At 41.7% G+C, this 14,349-nt stretch overlaps 1 protein-coding gene across 9 annotated transcripts in view; it reads right to left on the bottom strand.

Annotated features, from left to right (window-relative positions):
- Nucleotides 1-14,349, bottom strand: part of RARB (retinoic acid receptor beta) — a 782,655-nt gene that overhangs the window by 121,028 nt on the left and 647,278 nt on the right. The window contains exon 1 of one of the 9 annotated variants that reach the window (XM_078354411.1): nucleotides 12,222-12,462. The exons of the other annotated variants lie outside the window; for them this stretch is intronic. The gene's annotated coding sequence lies outside the window, so the exon portion shown is untranslated. Of the gene's footprint in view, nucleotides 1-12,221; nucleotides 12,463-14,349 lie in introns of those variants that run through there. 9 annotated transcript variants of the gene reach the window in all.

Raw genomic sequence — 14,349 nt, 5'->3', positions numbered from 1 at the left:
TGTTCTGAGACAGTCTCACTTTGTCGCCAGGCACCAGGCTGGAGTGTGGTGGTGCAATCTCGGCTCACTGCAATCTCCGCCTCCTGGGTTCAAGCAATTCTCCTGTCTCAGCCTCCCGAGTAGCTGGGACTACAGGTGCATGCCACCACTTCCAGCTAATTTTTATATTTTTTAGTAGAGACAGGGTTTCACCATGTTGGCCAGGATGGTCTTGATCTCTTGACCTCGTGATCCACCCGCCTCAGCCTCCCAAAGTGCTGGGATTACAATCTGTTAATTCTAATAGTTTATGGATTTCCCTTTCGGGTTATAAGAGAAAAGCACATTTCTGGATGAGCTTCTAGGATAGCTTTAAAGATATTCGGCCAGTGTTTTTCATAATTTTTTAAATGCAGAAAGATTCAACAAACATAATTCATTTTCATCCATTATTTTTTCCTAGCATTTAAGACAGAGGTTGCAAACTGCTCAACTACAAACTGAATTGAGCTAACAGACATGTTTATTTTGGCTCAGTGGTGGCTGACACAGTCTTTTAAAAACTTTTAAATACGTTGCCAATATTTAAAAAGTAGACTTAAATTATGCAAGAGGCTGACTTAAAGCTCTTTCCTAATATTTCTTGCCTAATCACTGTATGATCTGAATGTTTTTTAGTAGTGAAATGTCTGGAAAATCAAAAAATACCTTGAAAAAGCCATAATCCTCAAGTAATAGAGGAATTCTCTTGATATACTGGAAAACCTGGTAATGGCAGTTACACATTCCTATAGGGCAGTGGCTCTCAAAATGTGGTTCCTGGGCTAGCACTCATCATTCCCTGGGAGCTTGTCAGAAATGCACATTTCTAGACCTCCTGAACCTGAAACGCTGGGAATAGGATCAAATCATCTATCCTTTGACAAGCCATCCAGCTGATTCTCTTGATTCTAAAGCTTGTAGTCCACTGAGCCATGCAGTAGCAAAGAATGAGAAGACAGACACTATCTTTGCTATACTCCCCACCCTCCTCTACTGTACCAAATCAGCTTGCATTATTTACTTACCTGCCCTGCCCTCCCAATAAGCACCTGATTTCTCAAATCCAATACTAAAGATAAACTCTAATAAGAAAAAGTAAATACAACTTCTCAATGGACTGATTTCTGCAGAAAATGATCAGGTATCGTTTTACCTAAACTCAACGAAACGGATTGGAATAGACAGTGACTCTTACCTTTAGAATTATATGAAACATCACCAAAACACATCCTTGCCACACTTTGAAGGAATAATGAATCAGATAATGTTAAAGATGAGAGTTAGTTACCTTAGTTACCATTTGAACCTAACCTGGCTCAGGTCACAGGTAGAAACTGTGTTTCTAAAGGAAAAGAGGGCCGGGCGCGGTGGCTCACGCCTGTAATCCCAGCACTTTGGGAGGCTGAGGAGGGCGGATCACGAGGTCAAGAGATCGAGACCATCCTGGTCAACATGGTGAAACCCCGTCTCTACTAAAAATACAAAAAAAAAAAATTAGCTGGGCATGGTGGCGCGTGCCTGTAGTCCCAGCTACTCAGGAGGCTGAGGCAGGAGAATTGCCTGAACCCAGGAGGCGGAGGTTGTGGTGAGCCGAGATCGCGCCATTGCATTCCAGCCTGGGTAACAAGAGTGAAACTTCGTCTCAAAAAAAAAAGGGAAAAGAGAATGAGAACTAACCTGGAGGTTCACAGACTTGGCCCAGGTGCTGCACCCTACCTGGAAAATGCGGCAGCAGCAGCATCTACTTTACAGAGCTGTTACGAGCATTTAATGAGTTACAAATATGTGTCTGGAAGATAGTGACTTCTAGGTACATGTTCTCAGTACTAAAGAAGCACTGTGTGTATATTATACATTGTCTATTTCTCCAAATAATTTCAGTGCTCATATGTTATTATACAAAAGATGAAACTGGATTTCAGTGGCTTGTCCAATGAAGTGATGGAGCCAAGATTTCTACTCAGGCTATCTGATTCCCAATCCAATGGAAATTACTGGCTTAGACTAACGGGCCGCACAACAATAATAGGAAAAGCAGAATCCACGCCACTGTAATATTCCACCTCACCAATTGAGTCTGTTGTGAAATATACAAATCTCTCACTTCCAAACAAATATAACCAAGTTTTTGTTGTTGTTTTAATTCAGGGTAATGGTCATTGTGCGGCTCATTCAAGTTCTTTTTCAGCTTCCTCAGTATTGCACTGCTGGTAATGTATGCATGGGAGCAAGAAGAGGGAGGAAATCCTATCAGTCTGCTTCACTTCCATATGGCTGTTATTCCAAAACATCCAGGAGAAGAGGGGTTGAAACACGCAGTGGAATTAACATGACCTGTTGTTTCTGTGATCAGTGATAATCCAGCTTCCTTTCTGAGAGATAATAAAGCCTTGGGTAGGGATAATGAAATGTTTGAACCAAGTATGAGATTTGAAGACTTCCAAGTCTTCAACTCTGACTAACCAAGTAACAATTCAGAGCTGTCAAAAACACTTCCATCATTCTCTGGATCTCCTTAAAATCCATGAAATTCAATACTTTAAAGAGTCATTGCATGTACTCATAAGGATTCAAACAAAATTCAGCACATTCCATTTCATTTTGTGTTTAAATTTTAAATAGGAACGAATTAATAAATTGCTTTTGGGGTTTTAATCTAATTTGAAATATAAAAGAGAAAAATAAAATTCATGGTCAGAGACAGGCATGGACTGCATAATAAGACCATGCACAACAAAGCTGAGATTTTGCAAACAGCCATTTACAGAGTAAAACACCTCTCATTTCATAATGCGGTCTTACCATATTGAAACCAATGAACACACTATGATAGATTCACTGAGTAGCTTTTAATAAATACTCCTGCATATTTTCTCATTGCCATTCCCTTGACACGCTGTACTTCACAAAAATTCATGTCCAAGTTCAAAGACAAAAAAAGAAGACAGAATTTTTTAAACAACCCAGCCTTGGAAATATATACAGAATTTATGCCTGTTTTCAAGTGCTCTTTCTCCTTTATCAGAGGGTACAATTAAAGGCCCATAGACAACTTCCAAGCTGAGGTCAAAAAGAATCTTGGTCAGAGTCAATAGAAGTTCAGCACCCTGACCATGCACAGGAATAGCTCTCCCCAAAAGGAATAAATAACTATCTTGGCATGGAGCACCCTGAAAACACAAGGACTGGAGCAGCTCACATGAGAGCCCACATTCAGTAAAACGAAAAAATTCACTCAGTGGCCTAGAATCAATATGAGAATAAGGACATGATCTGATGAAAGCCAGGAGAATGCAGGGAGCCTGAACCTGAGACCATTCCCTGAGAGAACAGCTTGCGGTCCATTTCCATAAAGCTGGCAGAGGCAGGCTTACGTGGGCCTTCTGATTTCTTCTTTTTCTCTCTGTGTCCATAGATGTCATCTAGATACTAATGGTACTGCATTTTTCTCAGTTACCAGGAAAGCCAGAACAGACTCACAGCAACTTAAAGGTGGGTGGCAGCCACATGTCCATCCGCTATTTAATTCAGTTAGTGTATGCCCTGAAGTAGGGCATGACGGGTGGTGGAAACCCACAGCTCCCTCAGCCTGTCTCAGTTCCCACCTGCTTTTCAGAATGAGCCACTAGTCTTCCTAGTGCATAGAGATGCATATTTTTCCTATAACAGGCTCTTAAGAACAAGCCACCTGTTTCTTCTGGCACCTAACTAGAGAAAAAGCCTGTGATCCAAAACTAAACTCAGTGTGCAGCAGCTTAGATTTTCCAAAGATGGCCACAATAATAGCTCCTTCCCAGATGCTCTTTTAAAGTGACTATGGCCCTATCCCAACGAAAGGAGGGTTTATGTCTCCTCTTCTTGTATCTGGATGGATCTGTAGCTGCTTTAACCAATAGAAATTGACAGAAGGAACACTATGGGACTTCCAAGGCTAGAAAATAATAGGCCACGTGGCTCCTACCTTGTCCTCTGCAACCCTAGTTTTTGGACCCCTGAGCCACCATGTAATAGTTCTGAAAGCTCTGAGACTGCCATTTTGGAAGGAGGCCCAAGCCACATCAAGAAGCTACTTGTGTTTATGCTCTAGTTAGCAACCCTAGCTGAGGACTGAGTCAGCAGGCAACACCAACTCCCACATCTATAACTGAAGACGATTCTAACACCTCCCAGACACTGAGTTACTCCCAGATGTTGACTGTCATCAGCTGGGTCCCAGACAGCAGGAAGCAAAGACATCCCCACTATGCTGTATACATTCATGACCCACAATCTGTGAGCCAAAAAAAAAAAAAAAAAAAAAGTTTGCTGCCACTAAGATTTGTGACGGTTTGTTATTCAGCAATGGTAACTGTGACACACTCTGGGTAATTTAAGGGTCATTTTAACCATATACAATATTTACCTCATATGCCTATTCTAGAAGTTAAACCCTAAGGGAGAAGGGATTCCACTCTGTCTTATTATATAATAGAGCTGTTATAAAAAGTAAAGAGCTATTGCCTATGTACAGCCTCAGTAAACTGCAGTAGGCAGCGACTTATAGTAATTACAGGATTTATCATTTCAAAGTGAACAGAAGGCCTCTTATTCCACCGTTGTATATGACAAACAGGAAAAGACCAATATTTGAAATCCAAAACTAGTTCAACTTGGGGCTACGAAGTTACTTTAATAATTGATAAGTTCAACCATTGTGTAAAGGAAATAGTCACCCTTGGCAGACACCAAAAAGCCATCTCATCAGGTGGCAAACTGAGCCCAAATGTTGTTCTTGCATCACCTACCCCATGCCCAAGAGCAGCACGGCAACAGACAGCTGGGAAGAGACAGCAGGACAAGATGGGCGGGCAGCTCTGCCTACCTCTGAGTGCTCAGATGAACATGTACTTTCCTAGAAATAAAAATGAATCAGGATTCCTACTGACATTTTCATTCTCCCTTTCGTATCTGTTAGGACACACTCGGCCAACATTATCCTAAACATCTCCTCCGTCTGCCACATAGCTATTGTCCTGTGATAACTCGGCTCTAGCATAAATGTGCTCTAATCCTCTGTTTTCTCCCACCTCTTCTACATACTATTAACTATTGATTCATTCAACAAACACTTATTGAGTGCCCACATCATGACAAGATTGTTGTGGATGCTGAGAATACAGAGGCGAACAAGGCTTACAAAGCTCCTGTTCTCACAGCACTTACATACTAGTGGAAGGGAAAAACAGTGACTAGGTAAACTATTCATAAAAGAGTTTCAAATCGTCATCAGTGCCACATTGAAGGTTCCACTACAGGAAACACACAACCTCAGGACGGCTGCCAGAACTTCTGTTTCAGGGAAGACTCCACAGGCCATGGTGGAAGAATGATGATTATACAGAATGGGATAGTAGGCCCACCACTGGCTCTCTCACATAAAGACAAGGATAGCAGGTGCCCTTTACGTGGTTGGGGAGGTCCCCAGAAAGGCAGGGGAGACTACAGAAAAATAAAATGAAAGATATGATCATATTCAGTTTGGAAAAAGGCAATGTGGGGTGCAATGCAATTTTTTTTCCCTACATCTACCCTGTAAACTATGCTTAAGAAACCTGTCAAAATTGTCTGCAGAGAAGGCACAGCCAAATAAGAGTGGCTTAGGTTTTACATAACCCTCTTATTAAGGGCTCCAAAGAATTTGATATTGCTGGGGAGGGGACCCTTTGCCCAGTGCACATGAATGCGGCTGTGCAAGACAAGGGCACTGAGAACCACGAGGTTATGGGAAGACAATATGCTCCCTATGGGAGCAGAGGGAAGGAGTCAACACTGGCAACTGCCCATTCTCCTTCTTCTAGACACACTGTATACTTGCATTTTCATCTATTCCATTTGGATTAGGTGAGGCCATGAGAATTGCTTTAGTCAATGAATTGTGAGTGGAAATGATGTGTGTGAGACTCAGTAGAAAGATATCAGTGCAAGTGGGCAATTCTCCATTGTTCTCCTTCCCCTTAATGCAAGGGCTACTGATTTTCTAAATGGGGCAACTCCATCAGTCTCGGTCCTTGAGTGAAGGTGACATGGAGCAGAACTATCTATCCAAAATGGACACACGGTGTGAGTGACAAATAAACAACCACTGTTTTAAGCCACTGTAATTTTGAGTTTGTTTCTGCAGCATAACCCGGCCTTACCATGACTAACATGGGAAGAGTTAGAGCCTCAATTGTGAATGGAAGAAAGGATATTATTGTAAGAGCAACAAATCCCAGATTCATCTCCAGCAGGAGTGATAGCCCTGCAGAGCAAAGGAGATTGATCTTGAAGGCTGCTTTAGAACATATAGGGCAACATGGATATGGCAGAGGACTTCCACGAGAGGAGAGGCGGCTTGGGTTCCAGCAAGGATTCAGAAGCAAAGCTTTACCCACATCCACTGACTCTGCTCCCCAGATGGCTTGAAGAAAAAGAAGCAAGTTACAAAATACCAAGTCCAAAAATTTATCTAAGTTATTTTTTCTTTCTTAAATTCTGTTTTTTATATGCTTACAGGAATTTCAGCTTTATTATTTAAAATAAGTTACTAAAACACTAAATACTTAATAGTAATAAACTTCAACATAACTTATCTACAGTGATTTTTCACGGGGGATCCCCCCTTTGTTACGTGGATGATAGCTTATCCACCCTGACATAACAGGTAAACGTTTCCTTTCCTTGGAGGTTACTGTTATTATCTCTCATCCAATGCTCTTATTTCTGATAGTGTACATAGTGGAGAATAGGAATATTCCTTCTGAGACCTGGAGCTCATAAGAAATAAGACAGATGAAAAGAATCAAATAACAAAGGAATACCTGGTCTAGACTCACTAATTCAAAAATACTCTTGTATGAATCTTACACCGTCAGGTCCAGAACATCGATCCTGTGAACTCTCTAACAGCAAACATCATACACATGAGCATAGCAAAAGAAATGCCTTCATTATGAGTTTGGGCTTGAAACCAAATATATTCAGTAAGGACAGTAAGACCCATTTAGAATTTGCGATGGGTTTTACTAATCGTGAAAACCCATTCACGATTTTGCACAGATCCTACCTGCCACAGATGCTTAGAGAAAAAAATTGTTATCTGTATGTCTATTGTACACAACGCGAGACTCAAATTTATGGTGAGCAGGCAAGCATTAGCACCAAACATTCATTCAAGTAGGACACACCCTCCACCTGACTCAACGCAGAGAATGATCATTTAAGAGCAAAATACAATTGAATGAGAAATTATACACTGAATTCCATTTTAGGGTAATAACCAGAATTAGCAGAGTCACTTAATTTCTGATACTCTTTCTGTAGTTTGGTATTGAAATGAAAACTTCCATACTTTTGATCACAGTTCAACACAACAAACATACTGAAAGATATTCAAGCATTTCAGCATAATGTTTTTGATGAAATCATGAACTTGACAAGCGGTAGAGCCAAAGGGAATAAATGTCATTAAACGGTATCTTATGACGTATGGGGACCATAAACAGGCTAACTTTGGGTCCCAACCAGCTGAAGGAACACCTAACGGAGCAGGACATGCCTCTGGTAATTGAAGAATAAAAAAATATATCACCCTCCCATGCTGTTATTCTTAATTTCTTTGTATGTTAATGAGGAACGATACATATAAATTAGACTAGCAGCTTTCAAAAGTATTTCTTTTTGAAAACATGCCCACACTCCCAAAGTCCCCAGATATAGCGTAGCTCATGTACAATTTGAGTACAACACAGAGAAGTAAGATCCAAACAAAAACCCTCATTTCCCTGAGGAATAGTCAGATGATCCCTACTGGGTTTGACTAATAAGGATAATTTTCCTGATGTGGGGGACTTTCCAGGGCAGTATGAATGGTGATGTTGTGTACTTAGAATTGCTGCTATTTTCAGATTCAAAAGCACAGAGGAGAATTAACATTGCTTGGTCATTTTAGTTTCTCCAAATTTGTTTAACCATGAAAATCCTTTATAAAACCATGGTATTCTCCCCATCGCTGGCCTACCTCAGAGTTTTCTACCACTCATTATTTTAGGGCTCACAGAACCTGAGAAGTACATTTTACACGCTCCAGTTCAGAGTTGCAGCCAACATAAAGGTTTTTTTTTCCCCCCAGACATAGAAAATGCCTCCATAGAAGCAGAACTGAGAGGGTCACCAAAGATTTTGTTTTCTTCTTATTGAAATATTTACTTTGCAAATCCACCAATCTCTGTTGTAAATGAAACATCACATGGAATCCTGAGAGGGACGAGGACCCCATGTTAAAACACAAGGGCTGCCTCAGAAACACTTGAGAACAAGTTAAGAAGTGAAATTTACCGCATACATGCCTTCTCATACATTTTGACACCAGTGAAAAGGAAGCAGGCACCCTGCAGATGGGCCACCTTGACTGTACTGACAAGTCTGGTGACGAGCTCTATAAAAACAGTTCTACCTTGTACATTTTTACAGCCTGCATTTTGCTGCTTTTGAAATAAAACAAAACCAACCCCAGCGAAAATGCCCCAGGCAATAGTGCTGGCCACAGAACTGGTGCCAGAAATCCGGGCAGGACGGTACTAGCAAAGGAATGTCATCTTTTCAATATGGAACAAGAAACAAGGCTCTAATGGGGCCGGCCTGCCAGAACCCCAGCTTCTCCCCTTCACCCCAGACAATGCTAGCTTTGTACAGGCAGAGATACACACAGATTTTTATTCCGCTTTTTTCAGGGATGAGTTATTGGGTTCATGAAACAAAATTTTCCCTTGCTTATCCATACGACACATTTAGTCTTCATTTCTGAGGTGGAAAAGTACTGAATAACAGCAACAATTGAAAGACATTGTTCATAGAAGACACAAGAGAAATTCTAATTCCAAAGAAACTATTAGGGTAGGAGTTAGTGACAAGAAAACATTTAGACGGATGTGTGGTTTTCGTGACATGAGCACTGTGTTGTGCTGGTCTGACTGTTGTGCTTAAGGACACATATTTGATGCAACATGAGAACAGAAAACAACTGTTTCATCTGGTGTTTCATGGAGTGATCCATTTCCAGAGTCAGAGGAAGCTCCGGCTTTGTAGATCCTAATGAGAGACATATGTCAGTCTCCAGCAGCGTGCTTTTCAAAGGGATTTTCTGGAGTTGTTTTGTCTACGTGTGATTTTTGCCTTGTGTGATGACACTGGAATCTAACCCCTGATAAAGGTCTACCTCTATTGGGTAAAGCTGTCCCAGTTTCTCAAAATGCCAAAACTGAATGAATTAGGAATATGGGGATGCTTAGAATCACAGGCTTTGAAAAGATAGTTTGATAAGTTTCAGGGAAACTTAAAGAAATGTGTCTAAGGAGGTTCCCACAGTAACTACTTCAGTAACAGATTATAAATCAAAGCCACAGACGGTAGGATCTGGTCTCATAAATTCCTAGTTTCCTCATCTGTGAAATGAGGGGGGAAACAATTGATTCCACACCCTTGTCTATCATGAGGAACAAATAAAAAAATGCTATGGCAGAAACTGTTAGCTCTTCACCAAATCCACAATTTCCTTCCATAAAAGTAGGTCTCTACCTGAACACATGGCTAGACTACACCTCCCAGTTGACCCTGCAGTTGGTTTTGGTCACGTGTTCCATTCTAGCCAATGAGGTACGCCATTCCTGGCCCCGGCTTTTAAGAAGCAGGTGGGCTGCCTCCCTCAAGCTCTCGGTCCATTTCAGTAGCTAGAAAATGATGCTAAGAACCTAGAGGATGACAAGCTGCAGCAATGGAGCAAGGCCTAATAACTGCAGAAGAAAGAAGGCTGCCAATCAGGAGCTGATGTGAGAAAGAAATTATGTAGCAAACATTGTACCTTTTGGGGTTTATTTTTACTTCAGCTAAGCCTGGCTTAATTCCATGCATGAAAATTAGAAACATTAGGCTATAGGAATGTAAGATATAAGACTGTTTTATTATTTCTGTGATTTTACACAAGTATGCGGGTGAAGAGAGAGGTAACCCTACAGAGTGGGAAGACGAAGGGCTCTGAGCCCTGCCCTGACAAAAAGAAGCGGGAGGAAGCTGATGAAACAGGAGAGCTTTCCCAGGCAATTTCATTTCATATCACCTCTCTACTGGCATCCATCCAGGAGAAGCAAATTTGGAAAGCTCGCTATTTAACTTTTCTAGTAAAAGGTGGAGAAAGAAAGAAGATAATTGCAATAATAGCAGACCTTCAGTTTGTCTGTTATTATAAAAACAGCAAATGAAAGTGTTCTAGGTATTTTCAAACAACAAACAAGCACAGTAAGCATTTAAACAAGCATTCCTGAACGTTTAGCCATTAAAAAATTTATAAGCCCCTTAAAACCACCAAATGAAATAAACTATTTTTACCATGCCAACACAAGGAAAAAAAAAATATGCAGGGTTGCAGGCTAATTCAGAATTCACCCCCCAACTTCCTGTTTATTCATATATCAGAAGGAAAAAAAAAAAGAGATTTTTCTGCTTTTCTAATCCAAACTGAGTTCTCAATTTGTTAGAAGGAGTGTTTTCTCCTTCTGTATAAGAATTATTACTAGGAAAAGCTAGTGTTGTTTCAGCTGTCCTGAGGTTCCGTAATACGGAGGTAGATTCTCTTAAGTTGAGACTTTTTCTTCTCTTGGAAGCACTCACAGCCCTCAGTACGCTCCCATTTCAGTGCATCATGCCAGCCACTAGTTCCTAAGAGTTTGCCTAAAGATCTGATCAGAGAGAACCCATCTTTTGCAATTAAGATTAACTGAGGTAGAAGGTAGAAATTACTAAGAAATGAGCTAGACTTGGGTAACCAAAGACCTTGTCCTGTTTATATAATTCCATGAATGTTTACATGAATGTATTATCCTAAGCCCTATGTAATTAGATGTAATTCGTTAGATAAAATGTACGAAATTATTAATATACTATTGCATTATTATACAATTAGATCTAATTTTTGACACCTTATTTATAACTACATTAATTACTGTATAATTAGATATAACTTCTGATAAAAGCAGATATGCATTAATGTCCTACTAGGTGCCTCCCTAGCACTGTGCAAAACACTAGTAATAAGGCTGTGACAAGAGAGACCTGCTCAGCCCTCCTAGAGTTTATAGCTGACATTAAACTAATGACTTGGTAAAAATGACTTAATTTCAATTGTGTTAAGTGCTACAAAGGAGAACAGCAAATGTAAAAGAGGGGGACCTAACCTGGGGTTCCAGAGGAAGCTTCTCTGAGGAAATGTTATTTAATGAGTCCTTTTGAATGTCTTCAGTATCCTACAGATCCTTAGTTGTTCACAGAGGGTTGTACAAAATAAATGTTAACAGAATGCATACATTTCCATTTTCTCCATGTAACCCTACGTAGTCAGTTTCATTCTGAGTCCTCTTGCCTTCCAGCCCCGTCTTCCACTTTTGCCTGGAACACTCCTCTCCCGTTCCTCATCTGGAAAACGTTTACATGTCTATAAAATCAGATCTTGTATAACAGCCTTCCATGAATGTGTCAGAGGAATCCGAGGCTCCTTCTCTGTGCCCATCAACCTTTTAGCTGCAACTGTCACCGCTCACGACACACTGTTTCCTTGCCCATTCGTTCATCCATCCAACAAATATTTACCATTTATCTGTCATCGAGGAGCTTCGCTTTAAATTGCATTTTAAAACTATTTTGTTCCTTTCTTGCTCTCAGCCTGAAAACGTACTTTAAAACTTTTTGTTTCTCTCCCTTCCCACCGGACACTCTCTGGCATTACTAGCTTATCTAATTAGGCACTTACTTAGAATTTCCAGGAGCTAATTTTAAAACAAACCAGGTATGGAGACCCAGCTGTGAAATTGCAGACATTACCTCAACCGGGGCATTGCTGAAAATGACGACAGCCTGCACTCCAGGTGGACGGTGACTCGAGACGACCTCCAGAGCAAAACACGCAGACCGTGCACCCCGCACCACTCCCACATGCCCCCCGCTCCACGTTCCCCTTTTTAAGCCCCTTGCCACAACCTACAGGTTTGGATTTTCTTTTGAGACAGAGTCTCGCTCTGCTGCCCAGGCTGGAGTGCAGTGGCACGATCTCAGCTCAATGCAGCCTCCACCTCCCAGGTTCAAGCAATTCTCCCGTCTCGGCCTCCCAAGCAGCTGGGATTAGAGGTACGCACCACCACATCCGGCTAATTTTTGTATTTTCAGTAGAGACGGAGTTTCACCATGTTGGCCAGGCTGGTCTCAAACTCCTGACCTCAGGTGATCCGCCCGCCTCAGCCTCCCAAAGCGCTGGGATTACAGGTGTGAGCCACCGGCCCCGACCTTGGAATGGTCTTTTAAAGGCTTGAGCCTGGTCATGCCCCAAAGGCCAGAATGTAAAGCAAGTTGCTTTGCTTTCACCACACAGCTTCTCCTGTTTTCTGCCTCTAAGTGGCTAGCAGCTGGACCTGAGCCACTGACGTCCCTATTGGACAGGCACGGTTCTGTGTGTTTTTTAGGCTTTGGGATACGGCATTGGAAAGAAAATACACACGAGATTTCCATTTCTATATCCTGGAGCCTCTCTCATGGAGGGTACTTAATAAATGTCTGATGAATGAATGAGAAAACACATAACTCCTCTATTGCTGGCAGATTATAACAACGGGACAGAGAGCTGCTCTTTGGGGCGATGAGGAAACCTACTCTGTGTGATCCAATATAGTAATGAACTTAATGGCAGGCTTCATAATTCATCGTAGGTATCACATGTGGCACACAGAGTGTCTTGCTTTTGTTACTGTCTTGGGTTTTTGGTCTTGGGGATCAATACTGCAGCAAACCCCTAAAACAGAAGCAATGATCAGGGTGAGGAACGCTAAAAATATTCTGCAAAGAGAGCAAAATGTTCATGTTTATCCACTGCAATTAAAAACAACAATGTGGTTTTAAACGGTCCTGGTCAAATAAAATCATTAAGCTCATTTAAAGTATTTAATAGAAGTTCTAAAATTAAGCGCAGACATCCATCTTCCTGATTGCAAAACTTTCTGTGACTGAACATTCTGCTCGCTGTCTGCCAGGAAAACCCAGCCCCAGCAGCCGGACGCTGTCATGGAGATGAGGGTCTCCCTCTCTTCAGAGGCTGGCAAAACAAAGGCAGATGAGAAAAATGGACAAAATTAGCCCTGAGGGACTGAGGGGGCTAGTGGAGTTAAAACTCTTAAAAGACTGCTTTAAATAGAAGGCTACCAATGTGACCTTCAGCAAGCATTTCCTCTGCGCCCTTGTGGAGAAGACACGCCATCACAGCTGCTCCAGGCCTCGCCCTGGGACCTCTCTGCAGGACAGGCTGGACTGTGGCCCCCCCAAAGGCTGGCTTAGGGATGGGAAGTTTCCACCCTTCAAAGGCACAATGTAGAGAACAAGGACAAAGCTGCATCTGGGAACACACTCATGAGTGGGTTCTGTCTGCTAACTGTCCCTTCTTGGGAAAGACTGCCTTGGACGCGCTTCCTTTTTACATTTTTTTGTTGCAGAGATGTCATTTCTTTTATGAAAGATCAAGACAATTTATTTGTAAAAAATATGACCCTGGGCTGGATCACACCTCCTAGCACTTTGGGAGGCCAAGGTGGATGGATCACCTGAGGTCAGGTGTTCAAAACCAGCCTGGCGAAAATGGTAAAATCCTGTCTCCACTAAAAATAAAAAAATAATAAAAAAATAAAATAGCCGGGTGTGATGGCGCGTGCCTGTAATCCCAGCTACTCAGGAGGCTGAGGCAGGAGAATTGCTTGAACCTGGGAGGCAGAGGTTGCAATGAGCCAAGATGGCACCTCTGCACTCCAGTCTGGGCACCAAGAGTGAAACTTCAACTCAAAATAAATAAAACAAACAAATAAATAAATAAGATATGCCCCTATCTGTTAGTGTTAAATTTGATGGCCTATGAAACCCTCACTTTAGACCCAAACACAGCACTGCATCAGACCTTCTCAGTGCAGCTGCTGAAGGTGGGGGGTGGTGGTGGTTTTTTTGTTTTTTGTTTTTTAACAGGAAAAGGATTTGAATCCCAGCTCTAGCAAAGGCTAACTGTGTGTCCTTGGCCAAGTTCCTTAACTACTCAGACCCTCTGTTACCTCATCTATAAAATGAGGGTCATGGAGTCTACCTTGCAGAGCTGTTAGGAGAATTAACTGCACTATGGGGGAAAAAGGAAAGCCCAGATGCCTGCTGTACAGAAGGCCCCAACAAGCATAGTTTTCTTCTTCTACTGCACACTGGGACGGGTAGACACTGGAGACCTCCCACTCCACGTAA

This window comes from Callithrix jacchus, chromosome 17 (genome assembly GCF_049354715.1).
Source record: "Callithrix jacchus isolate 240 chromosome 17, calJac240_pri, whole genome shotgun sequence".
Taxonomy (NCBI): domain Eukaryota; kingdom Metazoa; phylum Chordata; class Mammalia; order Primates; family Cebidae; genus Callithrix; species Callithrix jacchus.
Note: the sequence above shows the minus strand (reverse complement) of the source record. Positions and strands in the feature narration are given on the sequence as shown.